General features: G+C 44.6%; 1 long non-coding RNA gene across 2 annotated transcripts in view; it reads right to left on the minus strand.

Annotated features, from left to right (window-relative positions):
* LOC309646805 overlaps window positions 1-10701 on the minus strand; it is a 54442-nt gene extending 43741 nt beyond the window's left edge. The window contains exons 1-2 of one of the 2 annotated variants that reach the window (XR_014255589.1): window positions 9548-10701; window positions 7726-7812 (exon numbers count right to left, since the gene is read on the minus strand). This is a non-coding gene — a long non-coding RNA (uncharacterized lncRNA). Of the gene's footprint in view, window positions 1-7725 lie in introns of both variants that reach the window. The other variant, XR_014255590.1, reaches the window with a different exon arrangement.
* Between the last annotated feature and the right edge of the window lie 6912 nt (window positions 10702-17613).

The raw sequence follows: 17613 nt of genomic DNA on the forward strand, positions 1-17613 counted from the left end.
AGACTGTGTCTTATTAAGTTCTATTGTTTTCCTCTTTTAATCACTAGTATCATATCTGAAAAGTATCCCTTGTAACAAATGTATATAATTTCAACTACCTCTCATAGAAAATGTGTATAATTTCAATCAAACAAAAAATCTATAGTTAGGCTGGTTCTCACCAGTACTTAGAATCTTATTTTTATAGTGACATAATTTCTGAGTTTTGAACCACTGATTTAGAAACAAACCTTTGAAATTCAACACATTTGTGGATTGGAAACTACTCATTTTCAAGGTCTGACTGTGAAATAGAAAAATTACTTTCACGGTATTAGTTATAATGTATCATGTAATATCACACCATATATATAACACATAAATTTATGTATTAACTCAACAAATTTGTATTCCATCTCAAAATTATTTGCATCACAAATGTTTGTTTTGTTGTCATGCACTTTTTACTGCCTGGAAACACAGGGCCAAGACACATAGTAGGAGCTTAAGAAAGGCATTGGATTAAATGGGAATTTTAATCCAATTGAATATTTAATCATTAAAATCACTTTATACCTGTTACTGTACTATTATATAATGTATTATGTTATTTTAGAATTAGGACTATTAATGTATAATATACCAGCATTGTGTGTAGTTATAAATTATTGAGTCTGTTTCGTAAGATTTAGAACTCGCCTTTCCGCAGTTTGAAGCTTTACCCAACCTTTCATTCCCAGGCACAAACATTTCATGCTGGCTTGTGCAGAACACTAAGTGGCCCCAACAGATAAAGCCCAAGTTTTTAAAGTTCAAATATATAAATAGTTTTCTTCCATGGATAGTGTTTTTCCATTGGTTTTGAAAATCAAATAACTTTAGGATTCAAAGGAATGTGAAAGCTGTAAGTACACATTCATATGGGTTGATGGTAAATTGCTATACACAGAATGCTGTTCAAGCCTGAAATATTAAGGAAACTCATTGTTTCCTTTAACAAAAAGTTGGCTTTAGTTGTTGGTCTTTTACTGAATGAATGGATTTTCCAGAAAGACAAAAAGTAGTTTTCTACAACTAGCAGAGAAAGGGAAGGAAGAAAACTGGTTTCAACAGGCCAGTATTCAGATAATGTCAAATCCAGGTCTCCTGTCTGGTTAAAAGCTTATGTCCTTAGAGACTATTTTGAAGCTGTTATTTGAAGAATAAAATGGCAAACAAAGTACTTTGGCAAAAAAACAGAGTCAGAACTTACCCCAAATTATATTCCAGAATGATTAAAATTTGAATGTAAAATAAGGCAAATATATAAAAGTTTAAAAAGAAAGTGTATGTACATGTTTATGTATCTCTGGTGAAAGAGGCCTTGCTAAGCTAACATATCACTGCAGACAAAAGGCATCAAGAATATGACTGACAGATTAGACCACATGAAAATCCAAATTTTTCCTGTTATGGACTGAATGTTTGTGTCCCCATAAGCCATAAGTCCTAACCCTCAATGTGATGGTATTTGGAGATGGGACATTTGGAAGGTAGTTAGGGTTAGATGAGGTCAAGAGGGTGAGGCCCTCATGACCTTATAAGAAGAGACACCAGAGAGCTTGTTCTCTCCCTGCCGTATGAGGACACGGCAAGAAGGTAGCCATTGGTGAGCTTGGAAGAAAGCTTTCTCCAGAAATTGACCATGCTGACACCTTGATCTTGGAGTTCTAACCTCCAGAACTGTGAGAAAATGAATTTCTGTTGTTTAAGGTACCCAGACTATTCTATTTTGTTATGGCAACTCAAGCGGACTAATACACAGCCTAAAGGAAGTTTAAAAACCAGAAATGTGAAGAAAAAGATTTGCATCATACATAATAGGCAACACGTCTATAATTCCAAAATATATAATTTTTGTTTTACAAATCCGCTAGAAAAATACAAATATCTTAATAGCAAAATGAGCAAAGGTCACAGAAAGATAATTTATCAAAGAACTACAGATTGTCAATAAATAAAACATGCTCTATATCATTACTGTGACAGGTAGAAAAATGACCCACCAGAGATGTCACGTCCTAATCCCCAGAACCTGTGACAGCAAAAGAGATTTTGCAGAAGTGATTAAGGATTTTGAGATGTGATATTATTCTGGGTTATCTGGGTGGTCCCAAAGTAATCACAAGGGTACTTATAAGTAAAAGAGGGAGGCAGGAGGGTCAGAATCAGAGAAGGAGATGTGAGGAGAGAAACAGAAGTTAGACTAATGATGGTGGAAGGGGCCACAAGCCAAGGAATGCAGGAGGCTTCTAGAAGAAAGAAATAGATTCTTCTGTTTCAACATAATAAATTTATTTTCTTTTAAGCTACCAAGTTTCTGTTAATTTATTACAGCAGCAATAAGAAAGCAATATAATGACTAATCAAAGAAATAGAAATTTTTTAAATGATTTTGCCTTTATAGCTCTATAAAGGCAAAGTGTTGGTGTGGGAAACACAGGCACACATATGCTTTTGGTAGGAATGTAAATTAGTATACCCTTTCAGGAGTCATTTGGCAGTATGTATCAGATCTTTAAACATGCATACTCTCTGACATAACAATTTTAATTTTCCTTGACTATGTCCTAAAGCACTGGATTTCCAGCTGCATTTAGTGATAGAACTCTTTCTTCTCCCCAAATGGAGCCGAGAGACGTGAACCTATGATTGCTGAAGGAAGATTAAGGGCTGAAACCCTGCAGCCTTCACCTCACCCCTGCAGGAGCACCTCACAATTTCCACGGGCTCCAGGGAACACACTTTGAGAACCAGTGTCCTGGGGGAAGAACTGGACAAGCAAACCAAAGACTCCCAACACACAAGGATGTTTATCACAACATTGTTCATAATTGCAAAAAATTAGAAACCACCTACATGGCCCTCAAAAAAGTGACTTATGGTTTATTTATAAGCAGTATACAATACTATGTACTTATTAAAAATGATGACATGCAACTATATTGACATGGAAAGAGTTATGCATTTATGGAGTGGGAATAGGCTATAAAATATCTTTGCATGGTAAGGTTCATTTCTTAAATATATACATACAGATATGCATAGAAAAGACGTCTAAGGGGATATAGATCAAAGCATTAACAGTGGTCATCTCTGTGGTGGAATTAAGATGAGTTTTACTTTCTTTTTTACACCTTTATGTTTTTTAAAATATGAATATATATTACTTTTATAATCAGAAACAAAATCTGGCTGGGGACTTTCCTGATGGTACAGTGGTTAAGAATCCACCTTCCAATGCAAGGGACGTGGGTTTGATTGCTGGTCGAGGAACTAAGATCCCCATGCCACGGGGCAACTAAGCCTGTGTGCTCTGAAGCCCGCACACCACAGCTAGAGAGAAGCCCGCACGCCGCAACTAGAGAAGCCCGTGCACCACAACGAAGAGCCTGTGCGCCGCAACGAAAGATCCCGCGTGCCGCAGTGAAGGTCCCGCATGCCACAACTAAGACCTAACTCAGCCAAATAAATAAATAATAAATAAAAGAAAAAAATCTAGCTGTACCTTGAATAACAATGAGCAGCAAACGAAGGAATGGCTAGAATATGCGTGGGTTGGGGGCCGCTGAGAGAGGGAGAGAGAGGGAAGTGGTAGAGTGAGATAGAAGCAGATATTTAAGGTGAGGACGTTGGAACAAAGCCGTCAGTGTTGTATATCTTCCACTTCCCCTGCTAACTCCTCTTTTTCCCTTTTCCTTTCTGCTCTGTGCGTGGGGAGCAGAAAGGAAAAGGGGAAAAGAGGCTCCATTCCACTGGGGTGGTAACACCTAAGGTCACTCAGTATGGGACTTACTCCACCACCTACTTTTCCCAGTTTCATGCCTAAGAAATGGGGAGCTTTCCTGGTGTCTAGGCACTGGCCGGTGGGATGTCATTGGATGTCACTCCTGGGACACCCCGTTGCTCCTCTGTTCTCAGAGAGCGAGTCAAGAGTTTCAGTGTTTCCTTCTCCTCCTTCTATGCTGTCCACAGGCACGCAGGTATTGTTCTGCTCTTCCTGTCATATTCTGGGGTGTAGGAGACTGGGAGGCTGCCTGAGCCCCATCATCACATCATATGTACAGCCACTGCTTCTCTCGGTTTGGCCACTCCCTTAGGGCTTTGCCAGAGAAACATGACACACACCCCTCTGCTGCTCCCACTCTGACCTTCCATGATGTATCTTACAGTCTTCCTGGGTCCCAGCTTGTGGTCCAGGCTACAGGGCCTCACTCTTTGGGACCCACCAATACCCACCCTTAAATTGTTCCCCCAGCAGTTCTACTGCCCCCCAGTCTAGGAAAGGTATTTTCTAGTCTGATTGTGGGGAAGCTTTCTCATTATACATTCTCCTAAATATTTGGTTTAGTAGTTATTTAATCTATGCATGCTCACCTATAAGGCCAATTTGATAGTGATAACTGTGAATGTGGTACAAAACCCAATTACATCAAAAAAGTTCAGCATCATGACAGGTGAATATGTAGAGACTGTTAACAGAGTCATTTTTTTTATTGTCTAATTTTCTCTTTCACACACTTTATACAGTTGGGTGCATCTAAAACTTTGGGGAAAACAGGCTTAAAGTAGACTTACGGTACTTTTTATTAAATACAATACCACAGTAAAGATGCTCAACACTGCTAATTATTAGAGAAATGCAAATCAAAACTACACGGAGGGCTTCCCTGGTGGCGCAGTGGTTAAGAATCTGCCTGCCAATGCAGGGAACATGGGTTCAAGCCCTGGTCCGGGAAGATCCCACATGCCGCGGAGCAACTAAGCCCGTGCGCCACAACTACTGAGCCTGCATTCTAGAGCCCGCAAGCCACAACTACTGAAGCCCACGCACCTAGAGCCTGTGCTCTGCAACAAGAGAAGCCACCATAACCAGGAACACAGCAACGAAGAGTAGCCCCCACTCGCCGCAACTAGAGAAAGCCCACGCAGCAACAAAGACCCAACGCAGCCAAAAATAAAAAAATAATAATAATTAAATAAATAAATTAAAAAAAACAAAAACAAAAACAAAAAAACTACACGGAGGTACCACCTCACACCAGTCAGAATGGCCGTCATGAAAAAGTCTAAAAATATTAAATGCTGGAGAGGGTGTGGAGAAAAGGGAACCCTCCTACACTGTTGGTGGGAATGTAAATTGGTACAGCCACTATGGAGAACAGTATGGAGGTTCCTTAAAAATCTAAAAATAGAGTTATCAAATGACCCAGCAATCCCACTCCCGGGCATATAGCCAGAAAAGATGAAAACTCTAATTTGAAAAGATACGTGAACCCCAATGTTCATGGCAGCACTATTTACAATAGCCAAGACATGGAAGCAACCTAAATGTCCATCAACAGATGAATGGATAAAGAAGATGTGGTACATATATATATACACAATGGAATATTACTCAGCCATAAAAAGAATGAAATAATGCCATTTGCAGCAACATAGATGGATGTAGAGTTTATCATACTGAGTGAAGTAAGTCAGACAGAGAAAGACAAATATCATATATCACTTACATGTGGAATCTAAAAAATGATACAAATGGACTTATTTACAAAACAGAAACAGACTCACAGACATAGAAAACAAACTTACGGTTATCAAAGGGGAAAGGGGTGGGGAGGGATAAATTAGGAATTTGGGATTAACAGATACACACTACTATATATAAAATAGATAAACAATAAGGACCTACTGTATAGCACAGGGAACTCTACTCCATATCTTGTAATAACCCATAATGGAAAAGAATCTGAGAAAAAATATATATATATGCATATGTTTGAATCACTTTGACGTATACCTGAAATACTGTAAATCAGCTATACTTCAAGTTTAAAAAAATACTGTACTCCTACAAGTGGAAAACCTGTACATTCCTTCTCTTTCAAAGTAATTTAACCTAAAGTCTCCCAATTGGAGTATGTACAAAAGTCTCATAAATTAGAACTTTTTCAAGTCACTTACTTGGAGAGGATCTGCTAGGGCTGCAGATACAATTTTCTGCCACTAGATGTCTCTGAGTCTTAAAGAAGCACAATAATGAGGTCTTCGTCTATTTATACACACAGATCACCTACCTCCCTGTTACAGAGTTTCATAATCCTCTTATGTAATGCAGGGTTGTGAGTTACAGTTAATCATCCTTTGGGAAACGGGCAGGCGGGCGCCTCAAGAGCTCCATGCCCCCAACACAAGGCCGGAAGTGTTGAGAGATGGGTCTGTGTGACCCTGCAGAAACCCACAACCCTGAAATGTGTCCCTGCGTTGGGCAGGGAAGGCATGGACAGGGAAATTGGGCAGAAGAAACAAAGAGCTGCCTGGGGCATGTGACCAGACGGATGTGGAGACCAAATTCTCCTTTCTCTTACCGCTTGGAACCAGCAGAGGAGCTGGTGGGCTGAGTAGTATCTCAGCCCTGCATGTCTCCCCTGCCTGCAGGCATTTCTTAAAACCCTGATGCCTGGGGCACCTGCCCACCCCTCCCGACCAGGGAACCCAACAGTCAGCAAAAGTCACAGACTGCTCCCCGGCCTCCTTAGCACCTGTCAGGCCATCTCATCAGTCTGCTTTCTGTGATGTTTACGTGGATGCGTCTGTTAGTCTAGACCGGGACTCCCAGCGGGCGAGGACCCTTCTTCAACTTTGCAGCCCTTACGCCCTGCGCCCTGTGAACATCTGTTGAAGCCAAAGTGTGATCGTTGAAGTGTGAGAATGATGAAATTATTCTGCTCTGATGAGTTTTTGAATCTTAAGAAAACAGCTCAGATCCTCCTCTAAGAGAAATCGCCTTTAATGAATGCACCCCACCACCCCCATAGTTATTGGGAGGCTGATTTAAGCAGCTTTTTAAAGCCTAGCATTTCAGCGCGAGGGTTAAGGATATGAACTCTGGAGTAAGATTAGGGTAGATCTCAGCTCCAGTATTTATTAGTTCTGTGATCTTGTGGTCAGGGTTAGGCAATCTTTAGCTCAGTTTGGGCTTTTGTAAAATGGGAATAATAATAGCACTCATTTCACAGATTTGTTGTACAGACTCAGTAGGTTAATACTCATAGCACCGTTAGCCCAGCTCCTGGTACATAGCAGCTGCTCAACAGTGGTTAAGACCTAGGGGCCAAAGCGAGAATGCCTCACAGTTCAAACCCTTCTCCTGTAACCAGGACAAGTTACCTAAACTCTCTTAGGCCTCGGTTTCTCCATCTGTAAAGTGGGGTAACACTGCTTGCCTCAGAGGGTTGGTGTGGGAAATCAGTGGGACAGGCAGCTACCAGCACACCTTAGCTGTGATTATCAGTACCCTTCAGCACTTACAACATTAAGTAAACAGCCCGTGGATAGGTCCGTCACGAGATGGGGAATCAGTCATTACGCTAACATTCACAATACTGGCAACCCCCTACCTTTTCAACTCCTTCCTTTTGTATGATTTTGTAAAGTATTTTTATATTTGTTATTTCACTTGGTTCAAAAAACCCCTCCAGCTCACTTTAATCCACAGGTGGTTGGCGATTCGCGAAACACGTGGTTCCAGTCTAGTCCCTCATCAGATCCACATGGAAACCCAGGAATGGAGACAGCTGGGCAGAGGGAAGGAGGGGAGGCAGGAGAGGTCGGGCGTGGCTTGAGAGCTTTATCTAAGCCATTGGCTCCCGTCCTTTTCCAGTTGGTGGTGCTTTTAGTAATGCAATGAAAGCTATGATTACTCACCCAGAAAACTGGACAGGCACACATTTTCATAGAGTTGATGTTGCCAGAGCTGCTCCAGGTCTTTGCTCACAACCCTCCAACCCGCACCTTTGGCAGAGTTAACATAAATCTTTAAGTTAAAGCGTCCAGAGATTAGAAGGAAAGCTACAAACAAACAAACAAAAGCCAGATGGAACCAGCTGAGACCAAGATGGCGACGAATCCGACCTCCACCAGACGCTTTAGTCTCATTATACTCTGATTTTACTACATCAGCATATAAAATGACACACCTATCCGCGACCATGACCCGACAGTAGGGACCAAAAAGGATAAAAAGAGGGTGGCGCCTCACTCCCTCAGAAGAAGCCCTGCCCCTTCCCAGCAGACTAATGCATATGCCTCCCCCTCATTAGCCTCACTCCTCCTCCCTTTGTCCTTACTCTAAAATTAAATCCCTCTCGCCACGTGGGTGAGAAGTTAATCTGTGAACTTAGTTCCCGCTTCTCCATTCTTTGGTCACTGAATAAAGTTTGCGCTGTCTCCATCTCGGTTATTTGTCTACTTGAACCTGAACAGAAAAAGAACCTTCCCACTCCAACGCAGAGCCTCGGCCAGCCTAGGGCCTGAGCTAGGTCCCTATGACTTAATTCAGTAAAATTTACACAGGGTCAGATTGAGATCTGTGACAAGCTATCATTTTGCATCCCCTTCAAATCAGTTTGTTTTTTTTTTTGTTTTTTGTTTGTTTATTTATTTATTTATTTATTTATTTATGGCTGTGTTGTGTCTTCGTTTCTGTGCAAGGGCTTTCTCTAGTTGTGGCAAGCGGGGGCCACTCTTCATCGCGGTGCGCGGGCCTTACTATCGCGGCCTCTCTTGTTGCGGAGCACAGGCTCCAGACGCACAGGCTCAGTAATTGTGGCTCACGGGCCTAGTCGCTCCGCGGCATGTGGGATCTTCCCAGACCAGGGCTCGAACCCGTGTCGCCTGCATTGGCAGGCAGATTCTCAACCACTGCGCCACCAGGGAAGCCCCAAATCAGTTTTTAACAAATATTTATTAGCAGTAGCAGAGAGAAATTTTATATTAATAAAACTCCTGGGACTTCCCTGGTAGTGCAGTGGATAAGACTCCACGCTCCCAATGCAGGGGGCCTGGGTTCAATCCCTGGTCAGGGAACTAGATCCTACATGCATGCTGCAACTAAGAGTTTGCATGCCACAATGAAGGAGCCAGCGAGCCACAACTAAGACCCAGCATAACCAAATAAATAAATAAATAAAAACAAAAAACTCCTGCACCTCTTTGTGCTTGAGTTTAGAATTTACTCATATACACGCAGTTTTCTGAACTTTTTGAATTCATTTGAAAGCTAGTGAAATAAATTACTAGCTTCCGGTAGCCAGCACAACTCCATGATTTATTCCATTGACTGCGAATGTCAAGTAGCTGTCTGCTGGCTGGGCACCGTGCAAAAACACTCAACAGAAAGAACCCCAGTGAGGAATGTTCTCTTTCTTCGCTACAGGCTGAGAACAGGGGCAGTTGAAGTGTTTCCACCTGGGCAAGTGTTGCCTGTGGAAACTTTAATTAGGAGGCGCCATCTTTCTGAATCCTCCAGTGCCATTTGGGGGCACGTTACAGATGACACCTGTGACCTACCCACCCTGTAGTCCATATTTGGGCTCAGGGCCCAGGTTAAGACACGTGGACCAGAGAGTCCGGGTTTAAACACCAAGGAGGTCGGCAGTAGCTCTGCGTATGCACAAATCCCTCTCTCTTCACCTGAAGTTCATAGTGATGGGTAAAGGGAGAGAGAACAGGAAACTTGTGACTCTACCTGAAAGCCAAGGAGGGAGAACCCATTGGGCGTCCATGGAAGCTCTGAGAAGGAGAATCAAGTCAAGTGGGGCTGCCCTGTAGCTCCACGATTGTCTGTAACACTGATATACCTGAGCTGGCCTGAGCCGCTCCCCACCGCCAGCCCCGGCCCGTCTCTCCGGTTCTGAGCGCTAGGTCGGGGCACACACAGGCTCTTTAAGGCCGAAGGGGAAGAGGCTGAGGCGGCTGTGGAGTGGAGCGTTGCTGCCTTAGCTGCATGGGGTCTTGGTATCAGCTGACACAGGAAGCAGCTCTCAGACCTCCTGCCGGCCTGGCTCCATCTCTGGGCCTCCCGCTCCGCCTGCGTGCAGAGGAGGGCCGGCGGGTGGGGGTGGGGGGGGCGGGGGGGTGTTGGCTGGGAAAGCAGGGGGAGTTTTCGCATCAGTTTTCAGAGCCAGGAATCCACGGGTCTAATGTTATGAAGATTTGGTTCATCCCCAAAACACAGGGTGGTGCTTGTCAGCAAGTCTGCACCACAGAGGACGCTTTGTGTGGACCATCAGCTAAGCAGAGGGCTGGGGCCTCCCTGGCGGCTTTTGCTGATGCTGCCGAACTGCGTGCTGGGAGCGGGCAGGAAAGGACGGCCCCTAGGCTGCTCCCAGGCTGCGCGCGCAGCAACAGTTTAGCAGTCAGTACAGGAGCGGCGTCACGCCTCAGAGGAGAAGGCGGCGTTCTGCACAGCAGTGGTTCTCAGAGTGGGGTCCTCCTCGCGGAGGTAGCTGCAAGCAGCTGGGAACTTGTAAGAAAAGCACATTCTCGGGCCTCGGATGCTCTGGGGGCGGGGCCTGGCGGACTAAGCCCTCCAGGGGATTCCGACGCGCACTCGAGTTCGCGAATCACTGGGAACGGGCCCCGCAGTCACATGCTAGCCTGCCTTCTCACACCGTGGGGACTCCCAGGGGCCAGCTGCCGAGCAGACGAGGGTCTAGCTGGCCAGTCCCAACATCCATTCCAGCACCTTCCCCTGAATCCAGGCTTGGGGATCATTGCAGGGAAGCCAGGCCGGAGGCTTCTCTGTTAAATCCCGCGCTGTCCGCAGCGGCCGCAGGTGGGACCCAGGAGCGCAGCTGGGAAGGCTGTTCCCCGAGGAGAGCGCTGGTCCCTGGCTCCCGGGAGGGGCTAGAGGGATGGGAGACCCCACCCTCCCCTTCCTCCTTGGCGCACCAGGCTTCTGCAGACATGGGCTAGGGGGCTTCAGAGCAGGAGGCCAGGGTTATCAAATGCCAGAAGAGAAGGTCGCTACCCTCGCTCCTTCTGATGGCCTACTTACTCCAAGGCCAAAGGGCTGGGGAGGCGGCTTGCCGTTTCTGTGCCGCCCAGGTGGCTGCGACAGGATGAACGTTCGTTATTGAAGACCCGGCTGTGCGTAAACATGGAGACACCAGTGCTTTGTCCTCTGCACCAGGAGAACAGCACCGGGGCCAAAGCAGACTCTTAGCTCACGTTTATAAGGTGAAGAGAGAGGCGGGGGATGCAGAGGCCCGCCGGGGTTACACCCAGCTCAGGGGACTCAGTCCCCAGGAGTCCAGAACCTGCAGAGAGACAGGAGGAGCCTAGAGGTGGCGCCCGCCCCTCCTCCTGAGAGCCCACCTCACCCCTCTGGTGGCAAGGCCTGCACTCATGAGGTTAAAGCAGAGGAACCAAGAGAGGACAAAATGCAGATTCTCTGAGCAGTTTGTTTTCATCTTGACCCTCTATTTACTGGAACACACATTCCTTAGCCCCAAAAAATTCAACAAACCACTGCCATTGGGAGAGTCCAAAATAAAAACACAACCAATCACATAAACAACTCTCCAAATAAAGCTCTACAGCTCACCAGGTTCCACTTTTAAATATCCATCTGGCCAGGGAGCAACACTGCCTTTGCACAGTGCAGTAGTGGAGCAAACAAACCCTGGAGTCAGACTTTCTGGATTTAAAACCCAGCTCTGCCACTTACCTGCTGTGTGACCTCAGGCAGCTTACTTAACCTCTCTGTTCTCAGTTTCTCCCTCTGTAAAATGGGGATATTAATAGCTACTTCTTAGGAGCATTATAAAAAATGAGTTAATATACGTACAATGCTTAGAATAGTAGTTGGCATATATTTATATGTGTGCTATATGAGTGTTAAGTATGATTTCCAAGTGAGCTGTGGTGGCTTTGTGATACGCCCGCGTGGCTAGGCTGAACTACATTTCCCAGAATTCCCTTCCCTGTATATTTTGGTTGGGTTTGGCCACAAGAGAGACTGTTGAGCGATTTTGAGTGTGGAAGTGAATCAGCAACCAGCTTGCAGCTCAGATTATCAGTGGGCTCATCTCCTGATGAGCAGCACCTGCTCCATCTTCCCCTGGATCCTCCTTCAGCCTCTCTGACTCCTGGGCTGGGTGTGTGTTTGGCCCCATGACCAAAGACGGACACCCACTCCACACCACCAGGGGCAGAGGCAATACAAACAGGCACTGGTGTCACTCCGTCCTCCCTGTGGGGCACAGCTCATACTTGGGGTTCCACTTTGTCCATGCTCTTCCCACTTCACCCCCATCTTCCCCTCCCAACGGCCTGCCCTCAGGCCTTCAAGCTGATTAATGAGTTCCAGAAATAGTGAACATGGAAAATAAGGGTGAAAAATCATCAAATAAATAACAGAAAATAATTTTCTCAAGCTGAAGGACATCAATCTTCAGAGTAAAATATTTAGAATATTAATATTTATATTTATAATATACAAATATGCATCTATTATGTATATAATATACAATATTTAGATATGTATAATGTAATATATGCATATATACACATTTATAATATACAAATATATAATATTTATATTTATAATATACAAATATATTTATAATAAGAAATATTTATATTTATAATATACGAGCATATTTGTAATATATAAATAATATAATATATAATTGACAAGAAAGTACCAAAAAATAAGAAAAAAGAAAGAAAGGAAAGAAAAGAAAGGAAAAAAAAAAAACAATTCAGAGAAAGGCAGATCTCAATAGCAACAAACATCTGAAAAGATGCCCAAACTCACCAGGGAAATGCAAATTAAAGTAACTTTATATCTACCGGACTGGAAAAAATGAAAATAGCTAGAACACCTTTGTTGGCAGTGATACAGGGAACTGTATAAAGGGAACTCTCAGTGATAAAGGGAACTCTCTTGCATTGTTCGTGGAGCGGCAAATGGTTAGAGGCATTTTGGAAAGCAATCTGACAACATCCATTACAATAGAAAAATTAAAGTTTTGACTCAGCAATTCCACTCCTGTGAATCTACCCTATGGAACCTAAAGCACCCAAGGATAATGTCCAGGGATGTTTATAGCCACATTATTAGTAATGGAAAAAACCTTGGGGGGTTGGGAGGTGAGGGTGGATGAGGCAGGATAAATTCTGGGACCTCAGTGCACATCCCTGGCCGGCCCCTGGGAGCTTGCACCTGCCCTCCCTCTAGGCTCACATCTCTCCGTTCCTCCACCTCCACAGGACAGAGAGGCTGCACATAACTCCTCCAATTTGCCCCCATGGCCAGCAGTGGTGGCCTCCCTGCCCTTGGTACCCATTCTTTGTTGGTGTGGCAGGAAGGGAGATGTATAATCTTGCATGCCTCTCCCTGATAAGAACAAGGATGCCTTCCTCCCACCAAAGCACCTCGACATCTCCTCATACGGTAAGAATTAGCCCCTCTTCCTCTCTGAGGTTTTCTCCCCACTGACTGCTGTTCTCAGCTGTGGTTCCCGATGGTAGTGCAGCAATACAGCCAATAAGTATCCGTACAATAGATCCACACTGTCCTCAATATGCACCTGGACCTCTGTCTCTATCCATACACCCACCTCTCCATCAGAGCTCCCTCAAGCTGGGGTAGGCTGCAGTGACCTGTCTCTTTTTCAAGAACTTGGAAGCTCCATGGAGGCCAGGACCCGGCCTTGGGCACCATTTTGCCCTCAGGGTCCAGCATGGTGTCTGCTGGGGGAGATTTTGATGGGTGCAACCATATTAACACCTGTTCCTGCTTTTCCATCTTCTCCTTTTATCTTCTCCCATCCACTAACGGGGTAGCTTTTGTGATACAGAAGCTGGAGAGAGGACAAGCTGGAAGAAAAGGGGAAAGGTCTTAGCAGAGTGGCCGTGACAATTTACAGAACAAAGAGCTGCAAAGCAGGGAGCAGAAAAAGAGGAAGAAAAAGGCCACCTGTGCTTGAGGGAGTCTGGTTTCGGATGCTGGAGACTCCAGAGGAAATGTGGGACTGTGAGAGCCACCGAGCCGAGGGGCTCAGAGACACATTGCTGTGGATTATTCCCTTGAGTGTTCTTAAGACACCCAAGTAAAGATCAGAATTTCTTTAAATTACTATCACGGTCAGAGGGTGCTTTTTTGCATGAAACTCCACTTAGGACCAAAATGTAGACCGAAGGTGGAGCATTGGAATAACAAAGATTCGGAAACAAGATTGCCTGCAGGGGGGTTAATGATGAAGCAAGATCGTAATGGCTGCACACGGACTAGGCAAAATCACCCTGAAAGGGAATGGCTTGGTTTCAGCTGGGAAGCTGGAGGAGAGCTGCCTGAAGGCATTCACACATCCAAGAAAAAAATGTGCAAATCCAAGGAGACCCAATGATGTAAGTGTCTGCAGGGTGGGTGCCTTGGCCCACAAAGCGAGTTCCCCCATCTGTTTGCAGACGCTGCAGAGCTTGGGAACATCTGCAGTGAGGACCACTAGCTCTCTACCATCTCAGAGCCCATGCCTAGCAGGCAGCTTCCTGGCTGTCATCTAGTTTTCCATGTACTTGCATCTTCAAGCCTCAAGGAAGAGCAGGTGCCAGCAAAAGCTCACCTGCATCTGATCTGCTTGATAGCTCTTCTTTTCACCCACTTATGGGTTTTTGTGAGGCAGGTAACTGGAACCCATTCAGCCCTGGGGTAACTGACAACTGAATTTCTCAACCTGTACAGCAGGGGCCAGACGTGGTATGTGGGACAAGGTCAAGGAGCTGCCACAAGCCAGGCACCCATGTGAGGGACAATGGCCTTCCCAGGGTGAATTCTTCCCTCCCCCAACAACCTCCCCCCAAGCTCTCCTTCATGTGCAGTCAGAATTAAAATAAAGACAAGGCTAAGAATGAAACAATTTGTGTTCTAGTCCAGCCCAGAGCTGGGTGCAGGTTCTAGCTTCACTACTTGCTGGTTTCATGAGCTTGAGTAAGCTTTTTAAATCTCCCAAGCCTCAGTTTCCTTATCTGAAAAGTGGGGATAACAATAGTACCTCTCTCTAAGGTTACTGAGAAGAGCAGAGGAGATGATGGGCACAGATAGCTTAGCACAGCCCTTGACACATAGTTAGCACTCAGTGTCAACGTGCTTATTACTTAACCCTTTGAGCCTGAGTCTGTATTGTTTAGGATGTGTTTGATTAGTTGCAAATAACAGAACCCCTTAAGCCTTCTATAAAAGATATTTAATTGTCTCAAGTAATAACACATCTAGAGGGAGGACAGCTCCAGGTTTGATGTGGTGTGGCTTACAGCACCATTAAGGACTGAGGCTCTGTTTGTCTTCTCATTGTCTTGTTGCCTCATGGTTATAAGATGGCTGCCATGGTGCCAACAACAGTGGTAAAGCAGGAAGAAAGGATATGAGCAAAAGGCATGAGCCTTTGCTTTTCTATTCAAGGAGAAATTTTCCTTAGAAACTTCCCTTGGGTAATCAGAACAGATCAAATGCTGGTTATAGCCCTGGAGCAAAGTCTTGGAAGCCCCTTCTATGCCAGAAGTAACCTTGTAGATGCTGGATTGTAGGGAGATGCAGAGGATCTGGGGCAAGGGGAGACGAGACCAGGGGAGCAGTATTTACTGCCTGGTGCAGAAATATTTCACTATTTTAGTAACTAATACCACCATTCTGATGTGCTCCTACTAAACATCAGTCCTGCTCTGTCTTATTGATCAGACCAGGCCACACACCCACTTCTAGGCCAATCACTGCACAAGGAAACCAAATTGCCACAACTGATTTGGACTAATCATGATTCATTCCTGGGGATAAAAGAAATGTCCACCTGCTAACCGAGTACAATTGGGCCTGTGACCAGGTACTCATTAGGCTGATCACCTGACAAATACTTATTGAGCCCTGCATGCCAGGCACAGCATGAAGGATGGTGGAGGTGTGGCACAGGGAACACGAATGGTGGGTAAGTAGCTGCCACAGTTTCGTTTTGTTTGTTTTTTGTTTGTTTGTTTTGAATTTTTTTTAATTGAAGAACAGCTGATATATAAGTTTCAGGTGTACAATATAGTGATTCACAATCTTTAAAGGTTATACTCCATTTATAGGTATTATAAAATATTTTCTATTTCTGTGTTGTACAATATGTTTTTGATTGTTTTGTTTTTTATTGTAGTTGATTTACAATGTTTCAGGTGTACCTCGAAGTGATTCAGGTATATATATATACATTCTTTTTCAGATTCTTTTCCATTATAGGTTATTACAAGTTATTAAATATAGTTCCCTGTGCTGCACAGTAGGCCCTTGTTGTTTATTTTATGTATAGTAATATGTATCTGTTAACCCCAAATTCCCAATTTATTCCTCCCCTCCCTTGTTTTGTTTTTCTAATCAACCAAAATCCATAGTGCACATTGGCGTTTACTCTTTGTGTTGTGCATTCTATGGGTTTTGACAAATGCATAATGACACGTATTCACCATTATAGTGTTACACAGAGTATTTTCATTGTCCAAAAAATCCTCTGTGCTCTGCCTATTCATCCTTCCCTCCTCCATAACCCCTGACTTGTTACCGTCTCCAGAGTTTTGCCTTTTCCAGAATGTCATATAGTTGGAATCATACAGTATGTAGTCTTTTCAGATTGGCTTCTTTCACTTAGTGATATGCATTTAAGGTTCCTCCATGTCTTTTTGTGGCTTGATGGCTCATTTCTTTTTAGTACTGAATAATATTCCATCATCTGGCTGTTCCACAGTTGATCCATTCACCTTTTGAAGGACATTGCCACAATTTTTTTAACCTGTAAAATGGTGACAATCATATTAATATCTACCTCATGGAGTTATTACTAGGATAAAACAGGAGGATATTGGTACTTAGTAAATGGTTTCTCAAACAAGATTCTCAGCTAAAGACACCATCGTTTGCCCCATAGGCTTGCCCTTTTATTGTTCAATTATTTGCCTTTAGGCAGAACTACACTTAAATCATCTCAGGCCAATGAGAATTCAGGGTGTTTTTTTTTTTGGCTGTGCCATGCGGCTTGCAGGATTTTAGTTCCCCAACCAGGGATTGAACCCGGGCCCTCGGCAGTGAGAGCGTAGATCCCAACCACTGGACCACCAGGGATGGCCTAGCACTCATGGCTGCCAGGGCAGGAGACCCCACCGCCCTCCCGTCCAGCCCACTCCATGTCTCACAGTCTCCACTTGGAACTCAGGGTTTTTATGTACAAGGCGTCACTGGAAATGTGAGCTGCTTGCCTTTCTTTTCTTCCCTGGGGAAAGTTTATTTTTAAATAAATCGTTGCTTTCAGAACAAGGCTTGGATCTTACTGTTTAGTCATTTTATTCCAAAGTGGATACAATAGTTTACCTTAACTCACCCCAGGACTCGGGGTTGCTCACGACAGTGCCTGCAGCCGGCCTCGCCCATCAGCTGGCGTTATTCGTCCCTCCTTCTGCAGGGCTGTCAGCGGCCTCAATGCCCGGTGAGTGCACTGACTCTCCACTTCGTCGGAAGAATAGGATTAGATAAGAACCCTTCGGTGAGCCATCCTTCAGTCATCCGATCTCACCCAGACCTGCCACTCTGTCACTGAGTCAAAATACAGCATTTCTGATTCAACTCACTTCTCAGGGAGGGAGATCCTACTTGATCCCCCAGTGAAACCCATGATTCTGCTAAAAGCCGACTCTGCTTTGTGAACTGTGAATGTTTCCAGAAGCCCTGGAGCTTGGTTGTACTCGATGCTGTCAGCCTGGTTGTCTCCCCTCCTCGGGAAG

This window comes from Balaenoptera physalus (genome assembly GCF_965194825.1).
Source record: "Balaenoptera physalus genome assembly, chromosome: 17".
Taxonomy (NCBI): domain Eukaryota; kingdom Metazoa; phylum Chordata; class Mammalia; order Artiodactyla; family Balaenopteridae; genus Balaenoptera; species Balaenoptera physalus.